General features: G+C 39.9%; 1 long non-coding RNA gene across 1 annotated transcript; it reads right to left on the bottom strand.

Annotated features, from left to right (window-relative positions):
• Positions 1-475: 475 nt before the first annotated feature.
• Positions 476-4,994, bottom strand: LOC117244190. Its single transcript, XR_004496795.1, has 2 exons — positions 4,628-4,994; positions 476-1,239 (listed from the first exon to the last, which is right to left on the bottom strand). It is a non-coding gene; the product is annotated as an uncharacterized LOC117244190 (long non-coding RNA).
• Between the last annotated feature and the right edge of the window lie 212 nt (positions 4,995-5,206).

The following is a 5,206-nucleotide window of genomic DNA, read 5'->3' as shown; positions in this document are numbered from 1 at the left end:
GATGACTTGTTTGTTACTTGACATGCACAATAACCAGAGCTGAAGTATGATTTATTGATTATCTATGAAAGGACAGACAGCTGTGAACTTTGATGCTTCTGTAAATATCACCATTACTCCAGTGTGAATGCATGCAAGTGTGTGATCTTACAGCCACACACAATTCCTCTGGGACCTCCGTGTGGAACGAAACACAGAAATTCAAGTCACCTTTTCACAAGACCCGAGCACATTCATTTATTTCTGAGTTTACCGGGATCAAGGGTACTTAGTGCTTTAGGAAGCTCTGACAAGTCCAAGACTATGGTTGGAAGAAGCAGGAAGGCAGAGAGAAAGAGGACAGCTTCCCTTCAAGGAAAAATTAAAAGGAGAAGTGAACATCCCGTTGAATGTAAGTGTAGATGACTCCAGAGCAATCTGATTTCCTGGGTGTGATGTTCATTTCACAAAAGAGGCCCTCTGACTAAAGAGTATAACTTGTGGTAAATGTCATTTTATTGTACCGATAAGACCCCACGCTGTGACTTTTTGGCATCTTGTAATTCTTCAGAGCTGGCAGAATACTGCCTGTACAGCTTGTTATGATACCAAATGCAGCGATGTTTCACCCACATTTTGATGTTAAGTATGTGAAATACTGGCATTGACTAGAGTGGCCAGCAGGACCAGGGCAACCGCTGTCCCTCTGTACTCTGCACAGCTGAGGCCACACCTCACGTGCTGTGTTCAGTTTTGGGCCTCCCCACTACAAGAAACCACAGAGGTGCTGGAGTGAGACCAGGGAAGAGCAACGGAGCTGCTGGAGGGTTTGGAGCGTAAGTCCTGTGAGGAGTGGCTGAAGAAGGTGGAATTGTTTCGCCTGGAGAAAAGGAGGCTCAGGGCTGACCTTGCCACTCTCTCCTGAAAGGAGGTTATGTGAGTCACCTTCTTCTGCCAGGCAACCAGAGGCAGGAAAAGAGGACAGTCTTAAGCTGTGCCAGGGGAGGTTCAGGTTGGACATCAGGAGGAACTTCTTCATGGAAAGGGTCATTAAGCATTGGAATGGACTACCCAAGGCAGGCAGTGGTGGAGTTACCATCCCTGGAGGTGTCCAAGAGATGACTGGACATGGTACTTAGACTGCTATGGTCGACTTGACGTGGTGGTGATGGGTCAAAGGTTGGACTCAGTGATCTTAAAGGTCTTTTCCAATTGAAATGATTCTGTGATTCTGCAAGCAAATCTGAATTCTGCAATCAGCTGAAAAATAAAAAAGACAGAGGAAACAACTGTTCATAAATCTCCTTGAATAAATTCCTGAAAATATGCTGAAGAGGACGTGGCATGTATCCTTTTGAAGTGCAATTTGCTTGAAAGCAAACCTATATTTGCTTAAATGGGAACTATATATTGACTGTGTAGGCCCAGGACATAAGTACCTGCCTCCCTTTTTTTTTTCTTTTTTTGCTTCTTCCTCATGTCTTACATCCTTTTTGCTCCTAAGCCTGAGTCATATCCTTAGGAATAAAATCAAATTTGTAGCCTCTGAACTACAGCCATTTATGAAGGTGAGGGCCTGTCTTCTGGCTTCATTGTCTTTTATACCTTATTCTTAGTCATTCTAGTGTCTGAAATTAAATTTTCATATCAATATTGCTAAAACAGTGTGAAACTGCAGTTTAAGTGAAAGAAATAAAAATTATAGTGCTTATTAAAAGTAGATAAATTTTCATTGAGAAATATTTTCCCCATTTTCTGAATTTATTAATAAACCTAATTTTCCTTACTCACTATGAAAGGGACAGTGAAAAATATCTAAGGCTATGTTTCTAAGTCTTTGATATGTGATGACCACATAGATGTATCAAGTCATTATGAAATAAATAGATAATATTTTTGCTGGGTTTGAAGTAATGCTTGACTCTTTTTTTCCTTTTGGAATTAAAAATCATTTCCATCAATACAGGATGCAGATAAACAATTGTGCAAATTATGATGTAATGTTACTTTTCCAGCTGGTCCTCACTATAACTAAAAGCTCTGCCTAATCCTGCGCTGGAAAGAAGGTTTAAGTATATACATGCACACATACACATGAAAGGAGGAAACTTAAGGGAAGGCTGTCTTGAAATATGCAAAAATTTAAATTTTTTACTTATCCTTTCCATAGAAATTAACAAAAAAACACAAAGTTTGGACAGTGGAGGATGCACTGAGTTCAACAAACACACTTCAAATAAAAATACACAGAAGAAAGAAGGAGCTTTTCTTCCCTTAAATGTTTTTATGGGTACTCCTCATCACACTTCACATTATGTGCTATCCAAACAGACTGCTAAAACATTGATATCGACAAAGTATTTATATCATCTTACTTTCCTTTAGAATTTTTTTTCTGTTCTGTTTCCAAGTAACTGATTTGCAATTTGGCAGTTTCGTTTAACTGTATTTCTTAACCTCAACATTCAAGTAAGTAAGTGAAATTTTTCTAAATAATTTTTCTAAAGTATAAAACACAAAGTCCCAGTTGCAAGGAGCTTCCTTGATGCTTCTCTTGCAATTTATTTTTAATTTTAAATGTCCACCCTCAAAGGAATGGGGTGAGTGTGCCAATGTGTTTCCCTCACCTCCAGACCAACATCACTGCCTGAAAACTGAGAACCATCTGCTTCACAGTGTTAGTTGCTCCTACCAGAGCACTGCTTCCCAAAAGCAAATTCTGTTTACAGTTTTGCTGTTTCAAGCACAGTAGGTGTGTTATTGCATCAGTCAAGTGCAAACCTGAAAAAAAATTAAGCTTGCACTGTATTCCTGGGGAAATCATTCTGCAGTCATGAATAAATGTAGGAAAAACTTTTCTTGATGGATCTGTTCTACTGAATGTGAAGGTTTCCTTCTACTACAGGTTTGCTGTGGCACTTGAGGCACAGGCTATGTGCTGAAAAACAAATCCCAGACTTCTTTCAATTATTTCTTTATCAGGACTTTCCAACCTCCCCCAAAAAAACCCAACCCACAACAGACTGTAATTTTATCTTACTTATATATTTATGATCCAATCAGAAATTCATATACACAGCGGGTGATAGCTATTTTGTTGTTATTTAAGTATGACTTTCTCTTGCAGTGAAGAAGATATTTCCTCTAGAACAGATCCTATTACAGTAAATTTATTGTGCACAGTATGATGCTTTGCAGCCATTCAGAAAAGTTGCTGAACAATGACAGAAGGAAGGAAGAAAACTCATGAACAAGAAAACACTGAGAGCATATTTTAAAAGTACTGTATGATGAACACTCAGTTTTTCACGGTGAAATACAAAGATTTTGAATAACTCAGAAAACTCCCTAGGTTTTTGTTTATATCTGACTATATGTGCAACACATAAAGTTCAAGATTCCTTTTACCAAATGGCAAGATACAAACAGGCACCGTGTTTCACAGCAGGGAACAGTCTACAAGGCTGTACATAATTCTGAACAACAAAATTACACACATGTTTAAATGAAGACTTAATTAGACATAATGTTTTAACTGTCTCCATGAAATACTGTATTTGATTTGCGATTGCATTTTAACATCAGTTATTTCTGACTCTACATACATTAAAGCTTTATTCATTCATGACTGGTTGCAAACAATAATCTGATAAACATCAGCTTTAACCCCTTGCATGACAGCCTAAGAAAATAAGACCCCGATCTTGACTAAGGTCTTAGTAAGCTATAATAAGACAAAATGATACAAGTTTCTCCTATAATTTCTGTCAAAGGTCATCAATCTGTGTTCAACAAAACCATTATTGATATTTGATGCTGATGAGTTCTAGTTCACTGACTGAAAAAAAATGTATGACACATTAAGCCCATTCTTTTTCTTACGTGAGACCCATAATTAATAGGACCAAATCATTCTCCACAGATAATTAATTCTCATATAATTCCTCAGGGTGACTGACATTTCATGTAAATACTTCTTTGGATAGGAGGATGCAGAGAAAAAGGGTTTAACTGCTGAACACAGAGAGCTGCAACAACACACGTTTCCCTATTGTGTCCTCCCTCAGCCCCTTTGCAAATGGCTGGAGAAACAGTCTGTAATTTAAAAAAAGGAAAGTGATTGACAATTCTGAAAGAACCAGAAGGACCAAAAGCCAAGAATAATGCAGTTTTGAAACCATACCACGAAGTGCAATTTCTGTGTACTCCTCCTGTGGTGATAACATCTCAACAGAGTCTTTTGGTGTTTTTAAGCAGGATGGCTGAACCAACCCTACACAGCACAACAGTGCTATTAAATGTGCAATCCTGTTCTCTCTTCCTCTTCTTTGGAGGAAGTTCTTTACTAAGCTGACTCAGGACCCCATTCACCAAACCTGCAAAAAGTTTCAAAACCCACCCAAAATCCGTAATTGTCATTTAAAACAGCCTGGTGCAGGAGCAAAGGAGCACCAGAGTTTGCCACAGGCATGGCCAGTGTGAGGAGAAGGGGACAAGGGCTTCACCTGCTGTCAGCCATGACCTGGCTGCAGAGCTCACCTCCTCCAGACCTGTCCACCAAAGCTGAACACTCACAGAACACCCTGACAACCTCATTTCCCAGCCAAAGAGAAAGAAAAGGAGGGAAAGGAGGACAAAAAGCACTCACATGTTTTCTTGTCCCATCTATCTTCAGAAGCAGATGGCAGCACTTTGCACACCCTCACAGAGCAGGCAGCTGTGCAATTAGGCAGCTGCTTTTTCCACACAACAGCTTGAAGTTGGAATCCTAAAAATTTCAGGAGCATACCCTGTGAGGAAGATTGTGCTGGCTACTCTGGCAGTGGGAGAGAAAGATCCTTTGCCTCATCTCCTACTTACGTGGGGACAGACACTGCGCAGATTCAGACTCCTTTAACCACAGTACCTGCAAAGAAGCCAGCACATAAAAGCTGAGGCTCCAAACCCATTTTAGCCTGTTCTTATGGAACAATGCTGACTGGTGACCTCATGCAGTTTGTGTGCCTGCATGTCTGTCTCTGCTTCTTTTTATTTTTTTTAATCACTTCCAGTGACACTTGGACAAGGGACAAAGGTCTCAGGGTTGTTAAGTTCCTCTGTCTATCAAGAAGAGACAGTGTGGGTGTTGACCAAAGGAGGGGCTGGAGAGAACAGACTGGATGAAGCCACGTGAAAGCTCAACCTCAACATAAAAGTGTAAAATCAAGGGTCAGCTGGCTCTGCTGAC

The sequence above is a fragment of the Parus major genome, chromosome 3 (genome assembly GCF_001522545.3).
Source record: "Parus major isolate Abel chromosome 3, Parus_major1.1, whole genome shotgun sequence".
NCBI classification, from domain to species: Eukaryota; Metazoa; Chordata; class Aves; order Passeriformes; family Paridae; genus Parus; species Parus major.
Note: the sequence above shows the minus strand (reverse complement) of the source record. Positions and strands in the feature narration are given on the sequence as shown.